Below are 19,742 nucleotides of genomic sequence, written 5' to 3'. Positions count from 1 at the left end.
TTAAATAGTCAACAAATTACTTCTGCAAAACTCGGGTCCGTCCGCGATTTGAACCAGGGACCACTCACACCCGAAGCGAGTATCATACCCCTAAACCAACGGACGAAATATGACACTGAAACATGCTCAACTCGTAGTCCTACTATTTAACTAGTTACATTTAAATAGTCACCAAATTGCTTCTGCAAAACTCGGGTCCGTCCGGGATTTGAACACGGGACCACTCACACCCGAAGCGAGTAACATACCCCAAAACCAACGGATCATGTATGACAGCGAGACATGCTCAACTCGTAGGCCTACAATTTAATTAGTTGCATTTAAGTAGTCACCAAATTACTTCTGCAAAAACTCGTGTCCGTCTGGGATTTGAACCCGGGACCCCTCGCAGCCTAAGCGAGTATCATACCCCTAGACCAACGGACCATGTATGACACTGAAACATTCTACACTCGTAGGCCTACAATTTAACTCGTTGCATTTAAATAGTCACCAAATTACTTGTGCAAAACTCGGGTGCGTCCGGGATTTGAACCCGGGACCACTCACACCCGAAGCGAGTAACATACCCCAAAACCAACGGATCATGTATGACAGCGAGACATGCTCAACTCGTAGGCCTACAATTTAATTAGTTGCATTTAAGTAGTCACCAAATTACTTCTGCAAAACTCGGGTCCGTCCGGAATTTGAACCCGGGACCACTCACACCCGAAGCGAGTATCATACCCCTAGGCCAACGGACCATGTATGACACTGAAACATGCTACACTCGTAGGCCTACAATTTAACTCGTTGCATTTAAATAGTCAACAAATTACTTCTGCAAAACTCGGATCCGTCCGCGATTTGAACCAGGGACCACTCACACCCGAAGCGAGTATCATACCCCTAAACCAACGGACGAAATATGACACTGAAACATGCTCAACTCGTAGTCCTACTATTTAACTAGTTACATTTAAATAGTCACCAAATTGCTTCTGCAAAACTCGGGTCCGACCGGGATTTGAACACGGGACCACTCACACCCTAAGCGAGTAACATACCCCAAAACCAACGGATCATGTATGACAGCGAGACATGCTCAACTCGTAGGCCTACAATTTAATTAGTTGCATTTAAGTAGTCACCAAATTACTTCTGCAAAACTCGGGTCCGTCCGGAATTTTAACCCGGGACCACTCACACCCGAAGCGAGTATCATACCGCGAGTATCATACCCCTAGACCAACGGACCATGTATGACACTGAAACATGCTACACTCGTAGGCCTACAGTATAACTAGTTGCATTTAAATAGTCACCAAATTACTTCTGCAAAACTCGGGTCCGTCCGGGATTTGAACCCGGGACCACTCACACCCGAAGCGAGTATCATACCCCTAGACCAACGGACCATGTATGACACTGAAACATGCTACACTCGTAGGCCTACAATATAACTCGTTGCATTTAAATAGTCACCAAATTACTTCTGCAAAACTCGGGTCCGTCCGGGATTTGAACCCGGGACTACTCACACCCGAAGCGAGTATCATACCCCTAAACCAACGGACGAAATATGACACTGAAACATGCTCAACTCGTAGTCCTACTATTTAACTAGTTACATTTAAATAGTCACCAAATTACTTCTGCAAAACTCGGGTCCGTCCGGGATTTTAACCGGGGACCCCTCGCACCCTAAGCGAGTATCATACCTCTAGACCAACGGACGAAGTATGACACTGAAACATGCTCAACTCGTAGTCCTACAATTTAACTCGTTGCATTTGAATAGTCACCAAATTTCTTCTGCAAAAACTCGGGGCCGTCCGGGATTTTAACCGGGGACCCCTCGCACCCTAAGCGAGTATCATACCCCTAGACCAACGGACTATGTATGACACTGAAACATGCTACACTCGTAGGCCTACAATATAACTAGTTGCATTTAAATAGTCACCAAATTACTTCTGCAAAAACTCGTGTCCGTCTGGGATTTGAACGCGGGACCCCTCGCACCCTAAGCGAGTATCATACCCCTAGACCAACGGACCATGTATGACACTGAAACATGCTACACTCGTAGGCCTACAATATAACTCGTTGCATTTAAATAGTCACCAAATTACTTCTGCAAAACTCGGGTCCGTCCGGGATTTGAACCCGGGACTACTCACACCCGAAGCGAGTATCATACCCCTAAACCAACGGACGAAATATGACACTGAAACATGCTCAACTCGTAGTGCTACTATTTAACTAGTTACATTTAAATAGTCACAAAATTACTTCTGCAAAACTCGGGTCCGTCCGGGATTTTAACCGGGGACCCCTCGCACCCTAAGCGAGTATCATACCTCTAGACCAACGGACGAAGTATGACACTGAAACATGCTCAACTCGTAGTTCTACAATTTAACTCGTTGCATTTGAATAGTCACCAAATTACTTCTGCAAAAACTCGGGCCGTCCGGGATTTTAACCGGGGACCCCTCGCACCCCAAGCGAGTATCATACCCCTAGACCAACGGACCATGTATGACACTGAAACATGCTACACTCGTATGCCTATAATATAACTAGTTGCATTTAAATAGTCACCAAATTACTTCTGCAAAAACTCGTGTCCGTCCGGAATTTGAACCCGGGACCACTCACACCCGAAGCGAGTATCATACCACGAGTATCATACCCCTAGACCAGCGGACCATGTATGACACTGAAACATGCTACACTCGTAGGCCTACAATATAACTAGTTGCATTTAAATAGTCACCAAATTACTTCTGCAAAACTCGGGTCCGTCCGGGATTTGAACCCGGGACCACTCACACCCGAAGCGAGTATCATACCCCTAGACCAACGGACCATGTATGACACTGAAACATGCTACACTCGTAGGCCTACAATATAACTCGTTGCATTTAAATAGTCACCAAATTACTTCTGCAAAACTCGGGTCCGTCCGGGATTTGAACCCGGGACTACTCACACCCGAAGCGAGTATCATACCCCTAAACCAACGGACGAAATATGACACTGAAACATGCTCAACTCGTAGTCCTACTATTTAACTAGTTACATTTAAATAGTCACCAAATTACTTCTGCAAAACTCGGGTCCGTCCGGGATTTTAACCGGGGACCCCTCGCACCCTAAGCGAGTATCATACCTCTAGACCAACGGACGAAGTATGACACTGAAACATGCTCAACTCGTAGTCCTACAATTTAACTCGTTGCATTTGAATAGTCACCAAATTACTTCTGCAAAAACTCGGGGCCGTCCGGGATTTTAACCGGGGACCCCTCGCACCCTAAGCGAGTATCATACCCCTAGACCAACGGACTATGTATGACACTGAAACATGCTACACTCGTAGGCCTACAATATAACTAGTTGCATTTAAATAGTCACCAAATTACTTCTGCAAAAACTCGTGTCCGTCTGGGATTTGAACGCGGGACCCCTCGCACCCTAAGCGAGTATCATACCCCTAGACCAACGGACCATGTATGACACTGAAACATGCTACACTCGTAGGCCTACAATATAACTCGTTGCATTTAAATAGTCACACAATTACTTCTGCAAAACTCGGGTCCGTCCGGGATTTGAACCCGGGACTACTCACACCCGAAGCGAGTATCATACCCCTAAACCAACGGACGAAATATGACACTGAAACATGCTCAACTCGTAGTGCTACTATTTAACTAGTTACATTTAAATAGTCACCAAATTACTTCTGCAAAACTCGGGTCCGTCCGGGATTTTAACCGGGGACCCCTCGCACCCTAAGCGAGTATCATACCTCTAGACCAACGGACGAAGTATGACACTGAAACATGCTCAACTCTTAGTTCTACAATTTAACTCGTTGCATTTGAATAGTCACCAAATTACTTCTGCAAAAACTCGGGCCGTCCGGGATTTTAACCGGGGACCCCTCGCACCCTAAGCGAGTATCATACCCCTAGACCAACGGACCATGTATGACACTGAAACATGCTACACTCGTAGGCCTACAATATAACTAGTTGCATTTAAATAGACACCAAATTACTTCTGCAAAAACTCGTGTCCGTCTGGGATATGAACCCGGGACCCCTCGCACCCTAAGCGAGTATCATACCCCTAGACCAACGGACCATGCATGACACTGAAACATGCTACACTCGTAGGCCTACAATTTAACTCGTTGCATTTAAATAGTCACCAAATTACTTCTGCAAAACTCGGGTCCGTCCGGAATTTGAACCCGGGACCACTCACACCCGAAGCGAGTATCATACCACGAGTATCATACCCCTAGACCAGCGGACCATGTATGACACTGAAACATGCTACACTCGTAGGCCTACAATATAACTAGTTGCATTTAAATAGTCACCAAATTACTTCTGCAAAACTCGGGTCCGTCCGGGATTTGAACCCGGGACCACTCACACCCGAAGCGAGTATCATACCCCTAGACCAACGGACCATGTATGACACTGAAACATGCTACACTCGTAGGCCTACAATATAACTCGTTGCATTTAAATAGTCACCAAATTACTTCTGCAAAACTCGGGTCCGTCCGGGATTTGAACCCGGGACTACTCACACCCGAAGCGAGTATCATACCCCTAAACCAACGGACGAAATATGACACTGAAACATGCTCAACTCGTAGTCCTACTATTTAACTAGTTACATTTAAATAGTCACCAAATTACTTCTGCAAAACTCGGGTCCGTCCGGGATTTTAACCGGGGACCCCTCGCACCCTAAGCGAGTATCATACCTCTAGACCAACGGACGAAGTATGACACTGAAACATGCTCAACTCGTAGTCCTACAATTTAACTCGTTGCATTTGAATAGTCACCAAATTACTTCTGCAAAAACTCGGGGCCGTCCGGGATTTTAACCGGGGACCCCTCGCACCCTAAGCGAGTATCATACCCCTAGACCAACGGACTATGTATGACACTGAAACATGCTACACTCGTAGGCCTACAATATAACTAGTTGCATTTAAATAGTCACCAAATTACTTCTGCAAAAACTCGTGTCCGTCTGGGATTTGAACGCGGGACCCCTCGCACCCTAAGCGAGTATCATACCCCTAGACCAACGGACCATGTATGACACTGAAACATGCTACACTCGTAGGCCTACAATATAACTCGTTGCATTTAAATAGTCACACAATTACTTCTGCAAAACTCGGGTCCGTCCGGGATTTGAACCCGGGACTACTCACACCCGAAGCGAGTATCATACCCCTAAACCAACGGACGAAATATGACACTGAAACATGCTCAACTCGTAGTGCTACTATTTAACTAGTTACATTTAAATAGTCACCAAATTACTTCTGCAAAACTCGGGTCCGTCCGGGATTTTAACCGGGGACCCCTCGCACCCTAAGCGAGTATCATACCTCTAGACCAACGGACGAAGTATGACACTGAAACATGCTCAACTCTTAGTTCTACAATTTAACTCGTTGCATTTGAATAGTCACCAAATTACTTCTGCAAAAACTCGGGCCGTCCGGGATTTTAACCGGGGACCCCTCGCACCCTAAGCGAGTATCATACCCCTAGACCAACGGACCATGTATGACACTGAAACATGCTACACTCGTAGGCCTACAATATAACTAGTTGCATTTAAATAGTCACCAAATTACTTCTGCAAAAACTCGTGTCCGTCTGGGATATGAACCCGGGACCCCTCGCACCCTAAGCGAGTATCATACCCCTAGACCAACGGACCATGCATGACACTGAAACATGCTACACTCGTAGGCCTACAATTTAACTCGTTGCATTTAAATAGTCACCAAATTACTTCTGCAAAACTCGGGTCCGTCCGGAATTTGAACCCGGGACCACTCACACCCGAAGCGAGTATCATACCACGAGTATCATACCCCTAGACCAGCGGACCATGTATGACACTGAAACATGCTACACTCGTAGGCCTACAATATAACTAGTTGCATTTAAATAGTCACCAAATTACTTCTGCAAAACTCGGGTCCGTCCGGGATTTGAACCCGGGACCACTCACACCCGAAGCGAGTATCATACCCCTAGACCAACGGACCATGTATGACACTGAAACATGCTACACTCGTAGGCCTACAATATAACTCGTTGCATTTAAATAGTCACCAAATTACTTCTGCAAAACTCGGGTCCGTCCGGGATTTGAACCCGGGACTACTCACACCCGAAGCGAGTATCATACCCCTAAACCAACGGACGAAATATGACACTGAAACATGCTCAACTCGTAGTCCTACTATTTAACTAGTTACATTTAAATAGTCACCAAATTACTTCTGCAAAACTCGGGTCCGTCCGGGATTTGAACCCGGGACCACTCACACCCGAAGCGAGTAACATACCCCAAAACCAACGGATCATGTATGACAGCGAGACATGCTCAACTCGTAGGCCTACAATTTAATTAGTTGCATTTAAGTAGTCACCAAATTACTTCTGCAAAACTCGGATCCGTCCGGAATTTGAACCCGGGACCACTCACACCCGAAGCGAGTATCATACCCCTAGACCAACGGACCATGTATGACACTGAAACATGCTACACTCGTATGCCTACAATATAACTAGTTGCATTTAAATAGTCACCAAATTACTTCTGCAAAAACTCGTGTCCGTCCGGAATTTGAACCCGGGACCACTCACACCCGAAGCGAGTATCATACCACGAGTATCATACCCCTAGACCAGCGGACCATGTATGACACTGAAACATGCTACACTCGTAGGCCTACAATATAACTAGTTGCATTTAAATAGTCACCAAATTACTTCTGCAAAACTCGGGTCCGTCCGGGATTTGAACCCGGGACCACTCACACCCCAAGCGAGTATCATACCCCTAGACCAACGGACCATGTATGACACTGAAACATGCTACACTCGTATGCCTACAATATAACTAGTTGCATTTAAATAGTCACCAAATTACTTCTGCAAAAACTCGTGTCCGTCCGGAATTTGAACCCGGGACCACTCACACCCGAAGCGAGTATCATACCACGAGTATCATACCCCTAGACCAGCGGACCATGTATGACACTGAAACATGCTACACTCGTAGGCCTACAATATAACTAGTTGCATTTAAATAGTCACCAAATTACTTCTGCAAAACTCGGGTCCGTCCGGGATTTGAACCCGGGACCACTCACACCCGAAGCGAGTATCATACCCCTAGACCAACGGACCATGTATGACACTGAAACATGCTACACTCGTAGGCCTACAATATAACTCGTTGCATTTAAATAGTCACCAAATTACTTCTGCAAAACTCGGGTCCGTCCGGGATTTGAACCCGGGACTACTCACACCCGAAGCGAGTATCATACCCCTAAACCAACGGACGAAATATGACACTGAAACATGCTCAACTCGTAGTCCTACTATTTAACTAGTTACATTTAAATAGTCACCAAATTACTTCTGCAAAACTCGGGTCCGTCCGGGATTTTAACCGGGGACCCCTCGCACCCTAAGCGAGTATCATACCTCTAGACCAACGGACGAAGTATGACACTGAAACATGCTCAACTCGTAGTCCTACAATTTAACTCGTTGCATTTGAATAGTCACCAAATTACTTCTGCAAAAACTCGGGGCCGTCCGGGATTTTAACCGGGGACCCCTCGCACCCTAAGCGAGTATCATACCCCTAGACCAACGGACTATGTATGACACTGAAACATGCTACACTCGTAGGCCTACAATATAACTAGTTGCATTTAAATAGTCACCAAATTACTTCTGCAAAAACTCGTGTCCGTCTGGGATTTGAACGCGGGACCCCTCGCACCCTAAGCGAGTATCATACCCCTAGACCAACGGACCATGTATGACACTGAAACATGCTACACTCGTAGGCCTACAATATAACTCGTTGCATTTAAATAGTCACACAATTACTTCTGCAAAACTCGGGTCCGTCCGGGATTTGAACCCGGGACTACTCACACCCGAAGCGAGTATCATACCCCTAAACCAACGGACGAAATATGACACTGAAACATGCTCAACTCGTAGTGCTACTATTTAACTAGTTACATTTAAATAGTCACCAAATTACTTCTGCAAAACTCGGGTCCGTCCGGGATTTTAACCGGGGACCCCTCGCACCCTAAGCGAGTATCATACCTCTAGACCAACGGACGAAGTATGACACTGAAACATGCTCAACTCTTAGTTCTACAATTTAACTCGTTGCATTTGAATAGTCACCAAATTACTTCTGCAAAAACTCGGGCCGTCCGGGATTTTAACCGGGGACCCCTCGCACCCTAAGCGAGTATCATACCCCTAGACCAACGGACCATGTATGACACTGAAACATGCTACACTCGTAGGCCTACAATATAACTAGTTGCATTTAAATAGTCACCAAATTACTTCTGCAAAAACTCGTGTCCGTCTGGGATATGAACCCGGGACCCCTCGCACCCTAAGCGAGTATCATACCCCTAGACCAACGGACCATGCATGACACTGAAACATGCTACACTCGTAGGCCTACAATTTAACTCGTTGCATTTAAATAGTCACCAAATTACTTCTGCAAAACTCGGGTCCGTCCGGAATTTGAACCCGGGACCACTCACACCCGAAGCGAGTATCATACCACGAGTATCATACCCCTAGACCAGCGGACCATGTATGACACTGAAACATGCTACACTCGTAGGCCTACAATATAACTAGTTGCATTTAAATAGTCACCAAATTACTTCTGCAAAACTCGGGTCCGTCCGGGATTTGAACCCGGGACCACTCACACCCGAAGCGAGTATCATACCCCTAGACCAACGGACCATGTATGACACTGAAACATGCTACACTCGTAGGCCTACAATATAACTCGTTGCATTTAAATAGTCACCAAATTACTTCTGCAAAACTCGGGTCCGTCCGGGATTTGAACCCGGGACTACTCACACCCGAAGCGAGTATCATACCCCTAAACCAACGGACGAAATATGACACTGAAACATGCTCAACTCGTAGTCCTACTATTTAACTAGTTACATTTAAATAGTCACCAAATTACTTCTGCAAAACTCGGGTCCGTCCGGGATTTGAACCCGGGACCACTCACACCCGAAGCGAGTAACATACCCCAAAACCAACGGATCATGTATGACAGCGAGACATGCTCAACTCGTAGGCCTACAATTTAATTAGTTGCATTTAAGTAGTCACCAAATTACTTCTGCAAAACTCGGGTCCGTCCGGAATTTGAACCCGGGACCCCTCACACCCGAAGCGAGTATCATACCCCTAGACCAACGGACCATGTATGACACTGAAACATGCTACACTCGTAGGCCTACAATATAACTAGTTGCATTTAAATAGTCACCAAATTACTTCTGCAAAAACTCGTGTCCGTCTGGGATTTGAACCCGGGACCCCTCGCACCCTAAGCGAGTATCATACCCCTAGACCAACGGACGAAATATGACACTGAAACATGCTCAACTCGTAGGCCTACAATTTAACTCGTTGCATTTAAATAGTCACCAAATTACTTCTGCAAAACTCGGGTCCGTCCGGGATTTGAACCCGGGACTACTCACACCCGAAGCGAGTATCATACCCCTAAACCAACGGACGAAATATGACACTGAAACATGCTCAACTCGTAGTCCTACTATTTAACTAGTTACATTTAAATAGTCACCAAATTACTTCTGCAAAACTTGGGTCCGTCCGGGATTTGAACCCGGGACCACTCACACCCGAAGCGAGTAACATACCCCAAAACTAACGGATCATGTATGACAGCGAGACATGCTCAACTCGTAGGCCTACAATTTAATTAGTTGCATTTAAGTAGTCACCAAATTACTTCTGCAAAAACTCGTGTCCGTCTGGGATTTGAACCCGGGACCCCTCGCACCCTTAGCGAGTATCATACCCCTAGACCAACGGAAGAAATATGACACTGAAACATGCTCAACCAGTAGTCCTACAATTTAACTCGTTGCATTTGAATAGTCACCAAATTACTTCTGCAAAAACTCGTGTCCGTCTGGGATTTGAACCCGGGACCCCTCGCACCCTAAGCGAGCATCATACCCCTAGACCAACGGACGAAATATGACACTGAAACATGCTCAACTCGTAGGCCTACAATTTAACTCGTTGCATTTAAATAGTCACCAAATTACTTCTGCAAAACTCGGGTCCGTCCGGGATTTTAACCCGGGACCACTCACACCCGAAGCGAGTAACATACCCCAAAACCAACGGATCATGTATGACAGCGAGACATGCTCAACTCGTAGGCCTACAATTTAATTAGTTGCATATAAGTAGTCACCAAATTACTTCTGCAAAACTCGGGTCCGTCCGTAATTTGAACCCGGGACCACTCACACCCGAAGCGAGTATCATACCACGAGTATCATACCCCTAGACCAGCGGACCATGTATGACACTGAAACATGCTACACTCGTAGGCCTACAATATAACTAGTTGCATTTAAATAGTCACCAAATTACTTCTGCAAAACTCGGGTCCGTCCGGGATTTGAACCCGGGACCACTCACACCCGAAGCGAGTATCATACCCCTAGACCAACGGACCATGTATGACACTGAAACATGCTACACTCGTAGGCCTACAATATAACTCGTTGCATTTAAATAGTCACCAAATTACTTCTGCAAAACTCGGGTCCGTCCGGGATTTGAACCCGGGACTACTCACACCCGAAGCGAGTATCATACCCCTAAACCAACGGACGAAATATGACACTGAAACATGCTCAACTCGTAGTCCTACTATTTAACTAGTTACATTTAAATAGTCACCAAATTACTTCTGCAAAACTCGGGTCCGTCCGGGATTTGAACCCGGGACCACTCACACCCGAAGCGAGTAACATACCCCAAAACCAACGGATCATGTATGACAGCGAGACATGCTCAACTCGTAGGCCTACAATTTAATTAGTTGCATTTAAGTAGTCACCAAATTACTTCTGCAAAAACTCATGTCCGTCTGGGATTTGAACCCGGGACCCCTCGCACCCTAAGCGAGTATCATACCCCTAGACCAACGGAAGAAATATGACACTGAAACATGCTCAACCTGAAGTCCTACAATTTAACTCGTTGCATTTGAATAGTCACCAAATTACTTCTGCAAAAACTCGTGTCCGTCTGGGATTTGAACCCGGGACCCCTCGCACCCTAAGCGAGTATCATACCCCTAGACCAACGGACGAAATATGACACTGAAACATGCTCAACTCGTAGGCCTACAATTTAACTCGTTGCATTTAAATAGTCACCAAATTACTTCTGCAAAACTCGGGTCCGTCCGGGATTTGAACCCGGGACCCCTCGCACCCTAAGCGAGTATCATACCCCTAGACCAACGGACCATGCCTGACACTGAAACATGCTACACTCGTAGGCCTACAATTTAACTCGTTGCATTTAAATAGTCACCAAATTACTTCTGCAAAACTCGGGTCCGTCCGGGATTTGAACCCGGGACCACTCACACCCGAAGCGAGTAACATACCCCAAAACCAACGGATCATGTATGACAGCGAGACATGCTCAACTCGTAGGCCTACAATTTAATTAGTTGCATTTAAGTAGTCACCAAATTACTTCTGCAAAACTCGGGTCCGTCCGGAATTTGAACCCGGGACCACTCACACCCGAAGCGAGTATCATACCACGAGTATCATACCCCTAGACCAGCGGACCATGTATGACACTGAAACATGCTACACTCGTAGGCCTACAATATAGCTAGTTGCATTTAAATAGTCACCAAATTACTTCTGCAAAACTCGGGTCCGTCCGGGATTTGAACCCAGGACCACTCACACCCGAAGCGAGTATCATACCCCTAGCCCTACGGACCATGTATGACACTGAAACATGCTACACTCGTAGGCCTACAATATAACTCGTTGCATTTAAATAGTCACCAAATTACTTCTGCAAAACTCGGGTCCGTCCGGGATTTGAACCCGGGACTACTCGCACCCGAAGCGAGTATCATACCCCTAGACCAACGGACGAAATATGACACTGAAACATGCTCAACTCGTAGGCCTACAATTTAACTCGTTGCATTTAAATAGTCACCAAATTACTTCTGCAAAACTCGGGTCCGTCCGGGATTTGAACCCGGGACCCCTCGCACCCTAAGCGAGTATCATACCCCTAGACCAACGGACCATGCCTGACACTGAAACATGCTACACTCGTAGGCCTACAATTTAACTCGTTGCATTTAAATAGTCACCAAATTACTTCTGCAAAACTCGGGTCCGTCCGGGATTTGAACCCGGGACCACTCACACCCGAAGCGAGTATCATACCCCTAGACCTACGGACCATGTATGACACTGAAACATGCTACACTCGTAGGCCTACAATATAACTCGTTGCATTTAAATAGTCACCAAATTACTTCTGCAAAACTCGGGTCCGTCCGGGATTTGAACCCGGGACTACTCACACCCGAAGCGAGTATCATACCCCTAAACCAACGGACGAAATATGACACTGAAACATGCTCAACTCGTAGTCCTACTATTTAACTAGTTACATTTAAATAGTCACCAAATTACTTCTGCAAAACTCGGGTCCGTCCGGGATTTGAACCCAGGACCACTCACACCCGAAGCGAGTAACATACCCCAAAACCAACGGATCATGTATGACAGCGAGACATGCTCAACTCGTAGGCCTACAATTTAATTAGTTGTATTTAAGTAGTCACCAAATTACTTCTGCAAAAACTCATGTCCGTCTGGGATTTGAACCCGGGACCCCTCGCACCCTAAGCGAGTATCATACCCCTAGACCAACGGAAGAAATATGACACTGAAACATGCTCAACCTGTAGTCCTACAATTTAACTCGTTGCATTTGAATAGTCACCAAATTACTTCTGCAAAACTCGGGTCCGTCCGGGATTTGAACCCGGGACTACTCACACCCGAAGCGAGTATCATACCCCTAAACCAACGGACGAAATATGACACTGAAACATGCTCAACTCGTAGTCCTACTATTTAACTAGTTACATTTAAATAGTCACCAAATTACTTCTGCAAAACTCGGGTCCGTCCGGGATTTGAACCCAGGACCACTCACACCCGAAGCGAGTAACATACCCCAAAACCAACGGATCATGTATGACAGCGAGACATGCTCAACTCGTAGGCCTACAATTTAATTAGTTGTATTTAAGTAGTCACCAAATTACTTCTGCAAAAACTCATGTCCGTCTGGGATTTGAACCCGGGACCCCTCGCACCCTAAGCGAGTATCATACCCCTAGACCAACGGAAGAAATATGACACTGAAACATGCTCAACCTGTAGTCCTACAATTTAACTCGTTGCATTTGAATAGTCACCAAATTACTTCTGCAAAAACTAGGGTCCGTCCGGGATTTGAACCCGGGACCTCTCGCACCCTAAGCGAGTATCATACCTCTAGACCAACGGACGATGTATGACACTGAAACATGCTCAACTCGTAGTCCTACAATTTAACTAGTTACATTTAAATAGTCACCAAATTACTTCTGCAAAACTTGGGTCCGTCCGGGATTTGAACCCGGGACCACTCACACCCGAAGCGAGTAACATACCCCAAAACTAACGGATCATGTATGACAGCGAGACATGCTCAACTCGTAGGCCTACAATTTAATTAGTTGCATTTAAGTAGTCACCAAATTACTTCTGCAAAAACTCGTGTCCGTCTGGGATTTGAACCCGGGACCCCTCGCACCCTAAGCGAGTATCATACCCCTAGACCAACGGAAGAAATATGACACTGAAACATGCTCAACTCGTAGTCCTACAATTTAACTCGTTGCATTTGAATAGTCACCAAATTACTTCTGCAAAAACTCGGGTCCGTCCGGGATTTTGAACCCGGGACCACTCGCACCCAAAGCGAGTATCATTTCCCTAGACCAACGGACCATGTATGAAATAAAACATGCTCAACTCATAGGCCTACAATGTAGTTAGTTGCATTTAAATAGTCACTAAATTACTTCTGCAAAACTCGGGTCCGTCCGGGATTTGAACCCGGGACCCCTCGCACCCTAAGCGAGTATCTTACCCCTAGACCAACGGACGAAATATGACACTGAAACATGCTCAACTCGTAGGCCTACAATTTAACTCGTTGCATTTAAATAGTCACCAAATTACTTCTGCAAAACTCGGGTCCGTCCGGGATTTGAACCCGGGACTACTCACACCCGAAGCGAGTATCATACCCCTAAACCAACGGACGAAATATGACATTGAAACATGCTCAACTCGTAGTCCTACTATTTAACTAGTTACATTTAAATAGTAACCAAATTACTTCCGCAAAACTCGGGTCCGTACGGGATTTGAACCCGGGACCACTCACACCCGAAGCGAGTAACATACCCCAAAACCAACGGATCATGTGTGACAGCGAGACATGCTCAACTCGTAGGCCTACAATTTAATTAGTTGCATTTAAGTAGTCACCAAATTACTTCTGCAAAACTCGGGTCCGTCCGGGATTTGAACCCCGGACCACTCACACCCAAAGCGAGTATCATACCCCTAGACCAACGGACCATGTATGACACTGAAACATGCTACACTCGTAGGCCTACAATATAACTAGTTGCATTTATATAGTCACCAAATTACTTCTGCAAAAACTCGTGTCCGTCTGGGATTTGAACCCGGGACCACTCACACCCGAAGCGAGTATCATACCCCTAGACCAACGGACCATGTATGACACTGAAACATGCTACACTCGTAGGCCTACAATATAACTCGTTGCATTTAAATAGTCACCAAATTACTTCTGCAAAACTCGGGTCCGTCCGGGATTTGAACCCGGGACCACTTACACCCGAAGCGAGTATCATACCCCTAGACCAACGGATCATGTATGACAGCGAGACATTCTCAACTCGTAGGTCTACAATATAACTAGTTGCATTTAAATAGTCACCAAATTACTTCTGCAAAACTCGGGTCCGTCCGGGATTTGAACCCGGGACCACTCACACCCGAAGCGAGTAACATACCCCAAAACCAACGGATCATGTATGACAGCGAGACATTCTCAACTCGTAGTCCTACAATTTAACTAGTTGCATTTAAATAGTCACCAAAATACTTCTGCAAACCTCGGGTCCGTCCAGAATTTGAACCCGGGACCACTCACACCCGAAGCGAGTATCATACCCCTAGACCAACGGACCATGTATGACACTGAAACATGCTACACTCGTAGGTCTACAATATAACTAGTTGCATTTAAATAGTCACCAAATTACTTCTGCAAAATCTCGTGTCCGTCTGGGATTTGAACCCGGGACCCCTCGCACCCTAAGCGAGTATCTTACCCCTAGACCAACGGACGAAATATGACACTGAAACATGCTCAACTCGTAGGCCTACAATTTAACTCGTTGCATTTAAATAGTCACCAAATTACTTCTGCAAAACTTGGGTCCGTCCGGGATTTTAACCCGGGACCACTTACACCCGAAGCGAGTAACATACCCCAAAACCAACGGATCATGTATGACAGCGAGACATTCTCAACTCGTAGTCCTACAATTTAACTAGTTGCATTTAAATAGTCACCAAAATACTTCTGCAAACCTCGGGTCCGTCCAGGATTTGAACCCGGGACCACTCACACCCGAAGCGAGTATCATACCCCTAGACCAACGGACCATGTATGACACTGAAACATGCTACACTCGTAGGTCTACAATATAACTAGTTGCATTTAAATAGTCACCAAATTACTTCTGCAAAATCTCGTGTCCGTCTGGGATTTGAACCCGGGACCCGTCGCACCCTAAGCGAGTATCTTACCCCTAGACCAACGGACGAAATATGACACTGAAACATGCTCAACTCGTAGTCCTACTATTTAACTAGTTACATTTAAATAGTCACCAAATTACTTCTGCAAAACTCGGGTCCGTCCGGGATTTGAACCCGGTACCACTCACACCCGAAGCGAGTAACATACCCCAAAACCAACGGATCATGTATGACAGCGAGACATTCTCAACTCGTAGTCCTACAATTTAACTAGTTGCATTTAAATAGTCACCAAAATACTTCTGCAAACCTCGGGTCCGTCCAGGATTTGAACCCGGGACCACTCACACCCGAAGCGAGTATCATACCCCTAGACCAACGGACCATGTATGACACTGAATCATGCTACACTCGTAGGTCTACAATATAACTAGTTGCATTTAAATAGTCACCAAATTACTTCTGCAAAATCTCGTGTCCGTCTGGGATTTGAACCCGGGACCCCTCGCACCCTAAGCGAGTATCTTACCCCTAGACCAACGGACGAAATATGACACTGAAACATGCTCAACTCGTAGGCCTACAATTTAACTCGTTGCATTTAAATAGTCACCAAATTACTTCTGCAAAACTCGGGTCCGTCCGGGATTTGAACCCGGGACTACTCACACCCGAAGCGAGTATCATACCCCTAAACCAACGGACGAAATATGACATTGAAACATGCTCAACTCGTAGTCCTACTATTTAACTAGTTACATTTAAATAGTCACCAAATTACTTCCGCAAAACTCGGGTCCGTCCGGGATTTGAACCCGGGACCACTCACACCCGAAGCGAGTAACATACCCCAAAACCAACGGATCATGTGTGACACTGAAACATGCTACACTCGTAGGCCTACAATATAACTCGTTGCATTTAAATAGTCACCAAATTACTTCTGCAAAACTCGGGTCCGTCCGGGATTTGAACCCGGGACTACTCACACCCGAAGCGAGTATCATACCCCTAGACTAACGGACGAAATATGACACTGAAACATGCTCAACTCGTAGGCCTACAATTTAACTCGTTGCATTTAAATAGTCACCAAATTACTTCTGCAAAACTCGGGTCCGTCCGGGATTTGAACCCGGGACCCCTCGCACCCTAAGCGAGTATCATACCCCTAGACCAACGGACCATGCCTGACACTGAAACATGCTACACTCGTAGGCCTACAATTTAACTCGTTGCATTTAAATAGTCACCAAATTACTTCTGCAAAACTCGGGTCCGTCCGGGATTTGAACCCGGGACCACTCACACCCGAAGCGAGTATCATACCCCTAGACCTACGGACCATGTATGACACTGAAACATGCTACACTCGTAGGCCTACAATATAACTCGTTGCATTTAAATAGTCACCAAATTACTTCTGCAAAACTCGGGTCCGTCCGGGATTTGAACCCGGGACTACTCACACCCGAAGCGAGTATCATACCCCTAAACCAACGGACGAAATATGACACTGAAACATGCTCAACTCGTAGTCCTACTATTTAACTAGTTACATTTAAATAGTCACCAAATTACTTCTGCAAAACTCGGGTCCGTCCGGGATTTGAACCCAGGACCACTCAAACCCGAAGCGAGTAACATACCCCAAAACCAACGGATCATGTATGACAGCGAGACATGCTCAACTCGTAGGCCTACAATTTAATTAGTTGTATTTAAGTAGTCACCAAATTACTTCTGCAAAAACTCATGTCCGTCTGGGATTTGAACCCGGGACCCCTCGCACCCTAAGCGAGTATCATACCCCTAGACCAACGGAAGAAATATGACACTGAAACATGCTCAACCTGTAGTCCTACAATTTAACTCGTTGCATTTGAATAGTCACCAAATTACTTCTGCAAAAACTCGGGTCCGTCCGGGATTTGAACCCGGGACCTCTCGCACCCTAAGCGAGTATCATACCTCTAGACCAACGGACGATGTATGACACTGAAACATGCTCAACTCGTAGTCCTACAATTTAACTAGTTACATTTAAATAGTCACCAAATTACTTCTGCAAAACTTGGGTCCGTCCGGGATTTGAACCCGGGACCCCTCGCACCCTAAGCGAGTATCATACCCCTAGACCAACGGACCATGCCTGACACTGAAACATGCTACACTCGTAGGCCTACAATTTAACTCGTTGCATTTAAATAGTCACCAAATTACTTCTGCAAACCTCGGGTCCGTCCAGGATTTGAACCCGGGACCACTCACACCCGAAGCGAGTATCATACCCCTAGACCAACGGACCATGTATGACACTGAAACATGCTACACTCGTAGGTCTACAATATAACTAGTTGCATTTAAATAGTCACCAAATTACTTCTGCAAAATCTCGTGTCCGTCTGGGATTTGAACCCGGGACCCCTCGCACCCTAAGCGAGTATCTTACCCCTAGACCAACGGACGAAATATGACACTGAAACATGCTCAACTCGTAGGCCTACAATTTAACTCGTTGCATTTAAATAGTCACCAAATTACTTCTGCAAAACTTGGGTCCGTCCGGGATTTTAACCCGGGACCACTCACACCCGAAGCGAGTAACATACCCCAAAACCAACGGATCATGTATGACAGCGAGACATTCTCAACTCGTAGTCCTACAATTTAACTAGTTGCATTTAAATAGTCACCAAAATACTTCTGCAAACCTCGGGTCCGTCCAGGATTTGAACCCGGGACCACTCACACCCGAAGCGAGTATCATACCCCTAGACCAACGGACCATGTATGACACTGAAACATGCTACACTCGTAGGTCTACAATATAACTAGTTGCATTTAAATAGTCACCAAATTACTTCTGCAAAATCTCGTGTCCGTCTGGGATTTGAACCCGGGACCCGTCGCACCCTAAGCGAGTATCTTACCCCTAGACCAACGGACGAAATATGACACTGAAACATGCTCAACTCGTAGTCCTACTATTTAACTAGTTACATTTAAATAGTCACCAAATTACTTCTGCAAAACTCGGGTCCGTCCGGGATTTGAACCCGGTACCACTCACACCCGAAGCGAGTAACATACCCCAAAACCAACGGATCATGTATGACAGCGAGACATTCTCAACTCGTAGTCCTACAATTTAACTAGTTGCATTTAAATAGTCACCAAAATACTTCTGCAAACCTCGGGTCCGTCCAGGATTTGAACCCGGGACCACTCACACCCGAAGCGAGTATCATACCCCTAGACCAACGGACCATGTATGACACTGAATCATGCTACACTCGTAGGTCTACAATATAACTAGTTGCATTTAAATAGTCACCAAATTACTTCTGCAAAATCTCGTGTCCGTCTGGGATTTGAACCCGGGACCCCTCGCACCCTAAGCGAGTATCTTACCCCTAGACCAACGGACGAAATATGACACTGAAACATGCTCAACTCGTAGGCCTACAATTTAACTCGTTGCATTTAAATAGTCCCCAAATTACTTCTGCAAAACTCGGGTCCGTCCGGGATTTTAACCCGGGACCACTCACACCCGAAGCGAGTAACATACCCCAAAACCAACGGATCATGTATGACAGCGAGACATTCTCAACTCGTAGTCCTACAATTTAACTAGTTGCATTTAAATAGTCACCAAAATACTTCTGCAAACCTCGGGTCCGTCCAGGATTTGAACCCGGGACCACTCACACCCGAAGCGAGTATCATACCCCTAGACCAACGGACCATGTATGACACTGAATCATGCTACACTCGTAGGTCTACAATATAACTAGTTGCATTTAAATAGTCACCAAATTACTTCTGCAAAATCTCGTGTCCGTCTGGGATTTGAACCCGGGAC

The 19,742-nt window shown here is 45.9% G+C and overlaps 25 non-coding genes across 25 annotated transcripts; all 25 read right to left on the bottom strand.

Annotated features, from left to right (window-relative positions):
* Positions 1–1,328: 1,328 nt before the first annotated feature.
* On the bottom strand, positions 1,329–1,400 carry TRNAP-CGG (transfer RNA proline (anticodon CGG)). Its single transcript has one exon. It is a non-coding gene; the product is annotated as a tRNA-Pro (tRNA).
* A 1,385-nt stretch (positions 1,401–2,785) lies between these two features.
* On the bottom strand, positions 2,786–2,857 carry TRNAP-CGG (transfer RNA proline (anticodon CGG)). Its single transcript has one exon. It is a non-coding gene; the product is annotated as a tRNA-Pro (tRNA).
* A 1,545-nt stretch (positions 2,858–4,402) lies between these two features.
* TRNAP-CGG (transfer RNA proline (anticodon CGG)) lies at positions 4,403–4,474 on the bottom strand. Its single transcript has one exon. It is a non-coding gene; the product is annotated as a tRNA-Pro (tRNA).
* A 1,545-nt stretch (positions 4,475–6,019) lies between these two features.
* Positions 6,020–6,091, bottom strand: TRNAP-CGG (transfer RNA proline (anticodon CGG)). Its single transcript has one exon. It is a non-coding gene; the product is annotated as a tRNA-Pro (tRNA).
* A 743-nt stretch (positions 6,092–6,834) lies between these two features.
* Positions 6,835–6,906, bottom strand: TRNAP-GGG (transfer RNA proline (anticodon GGG)). The gene has a single exon. It is a non-coding gene; the product is annotated as a tRNA-Pro (tRNA).
* Positions 6,907–7,169: 263 nt separating this feature from the next.
* TRNAP-CGG (transfer RNA proline (anticodon CGG)) lies at positions 7,170–7,241 on the bottom strand. Its single transcript has one exon. It is a non-coding gene; the product is annotated as a tRNA-Pro (tRNA).
* A 1,545-nt stretch (positions 7,242–8,786) lies between these two features.
* TRNAP-CGG (transfer RNA proline (anticodon CGG)) lies at positions 8,787–8,858 on the bottom strand. Its single transcript has one exon. It is a non-coding gene; the product is annotated as a tRNA-Pro (tRNA).
* A 408-nt stretch (positions 8,859–9,266) lies between these two features.
* On the bottom strand, positions 9,267–9,338 carry TRNAP-CGG (transfer RNA proline (anticodon CGG)). The gene has a single exon. It is a non-coding gene; the product is annotated as a tRNA-Pro (tRNA).
* A 1,225-nt stretch (positions 9,339–10,563) lies between these two features.
* On the bottom strand, positions 10,564–10,635 carry TRNAP-CGG (transfer RNA proline (anticodon CGG)). The gene has a single exon. It is a non-coding gene; the product is annotated as a tRNA-Pro (tRNA).
* Positions 10,636–11,365: 730 nt separating this feature from the next.
* On the bottom strand, positions 11,366–11,437 carry TRNAP-AGG (transfer RNA proline (anticodon AGG)). Its single transcript has one exon. It is a non-coding gene; the product is annotated as a tRNA-Pro (tRNA).
* Positions 11,438–12,017: 580 nt separating this feature from the next.
* TRNAP-CGG (transfer RNA proline (anticodon CGG)) lies at positions 12,018–12,091 on the bottom strand. The gene has a single exon. It is a non-coding gene; the product is annotated as a tRNA-Pro (tRNA).
* An 88-nt stretch (positions 12,092–12,179) lies between these two features.
* Positions 12,180–12,251, bottom strand: TRNAP-AGG (transfer RNA proline (anticodon AGG)). Its single transcript has one exon. It is a non-coding gene; the product is annotated as a tRNA-Pro (tRNA).
* An 88-nt stretch (positions 12,252–12,339) lies between these two features.
* On the bottom strand, positions 12,340–12,411 carry TRNAP-CGG (transfer RNA proline (anticodon CGG)). The gene has a single exon. It is a non-coding gene; the product is annotated as a tRNA-Pro (tRNA).
* Positions 12,412–13,460: 1,049 nt separating this feature from the next.
* On the bottom strand, positions 13,461–13,534 carry TRNAP-AGG (transfer RNA proline (anticodon AGG)). Its single transcript has one exon. It is a non-coding gene; the product is annotated as a tRNA-Pro (tRNA).
* Positions 13,535–14,102: 568 nt separating this feature from the next.
* Positions 14,103–14,176, bottom strand: TRNAP-AGG (transfer RNA proline (anticodon AGG)). Its single transcript has one exon. It is a non-coding gene; the product is annotated as a tRNA-Pro (tRNA).
* Positions 14,177–15,706: 1,530 nt separating this feature from the next.
* On the bottom strand, positions 15,707–15,778 carry TRNAP-CGG (transfer RNA proline (anticodon CGG)). The gene has a single exon. It is a non-coding gene; the product is annotated as a tRNA-Pro (tRNA).
* Positions 15,779–16,187: 409 nt separating this feature from the next.
* On the bottom strand, positions 16,188–16,259 carry TRNAP-CGG (transfer RNA proline (anticodon CGG)). The gene has a single exon. It is a non-coding gene; the product is annotated as a tRNA-Pro (tRNA).
* A 729-nt stretch (positions 16,260–16,988) lies between these two features.
* On the bottom strand, positions 16,989–17,060 carry TRNAP-AGG (transfer RNA proline (anticodon AGG)). The gene has a single exon. It is a non-coding gene; the product is annotated as a tRNA-Pro (tRNA).
* Positions 17,061–17,148: 88 nt separating this feature from the next.
* TRNAP-CGG (transfer RNA proline (anticodon CGG)) lies at positions 17,149–17,220 on the bottom strand. The gene has a single exon. It is a non-coding gene; the product is annotated as a tRNA-Pro (tRNA).
* Positions 17,221–17,788: 568 nt separating this feature from the next.
* TRNAP-AGG (transfer RNA proline (anticodon AGG)) lies at positions 17,789–17,862 on the bottom strand. The gene has a single exon. It is a non-coding gene; the product is annotated as a tRNA-Pro (tRNA).
* An 88-nt stretch (positions 17,863–17,950) lies between these two features.
* TRNAP-AGG (transfer RNA proline (anticodon AGG)) lies at positions 17,951–18,022 on the bottom strand. Its single transcript has one exon. It is a non-coding gene; the product is annotated as a tRNA-Pro (tRNA).
* An 88-nt stretch (positions 18,023–18,110) lies between these two features.
* Positions 18,111–18,182, bottom strand: TRNAP-CGG (transfer RNA proline (anticodon CGG)). Its single transcript has one exon. It is a non-coding gene; the product is annotated as a tRNA-Pro (tRNA).
* A 409-nt stretch (positions 18,183–18,591) lies between these two features.
* Positions 18,592–18,663, bottom strand: TRNAP-CGG (transfer RNA proline (anticodon CGG)). The gene has a single exon. It is a non-coding gene; the product is annotated as a tRNA-Pro (tRNA).
* A 409-nt stretch (positions 18,664–19,072) lies between these two features.
* On the bottom strand, positions 19,073–19,144 carry TRNAP-CGG (transfer RNA proline (anticodon CGG)). The gene has a single exon. It is a non-coding gene; the product is annotated as a tRNA-Pro (tRNA).
* Positions 19,145–19,553: 409 nt separating this feature from the next.
* TRNAP-CGG (transfer RNA proline (anticodon CGG)) lies at positions 19,554–19,625 on the bottom strand. The gene has a single exon. It is a non-coding gene; the product is annotated as a tRNA-Pro (tRNA).
* Positions 19,626–19,742: the final 117 nt, after the last annotated feature.

This window comes from Phalangium opilio, unplaced genomic scaffold, assembly GCF_054372755.1.
Source record: "Phalangium opilio isolate 3A_F unplaced genomic scaffold, DU_Popi_V2 ptg000094l_1, whole genome shotgun sequence".
Taxonomy (NCBI): Eukaryota; Metazoa; Arthropoda; class Arachnida; order Opiliones; family Phalangiidae; genus Phalangium; species Phalangium opilio.
Note: the sequence above shows the minus strand (reverse complement) of the source record. Positions and strands in the feature narration are given on the sequence as shown.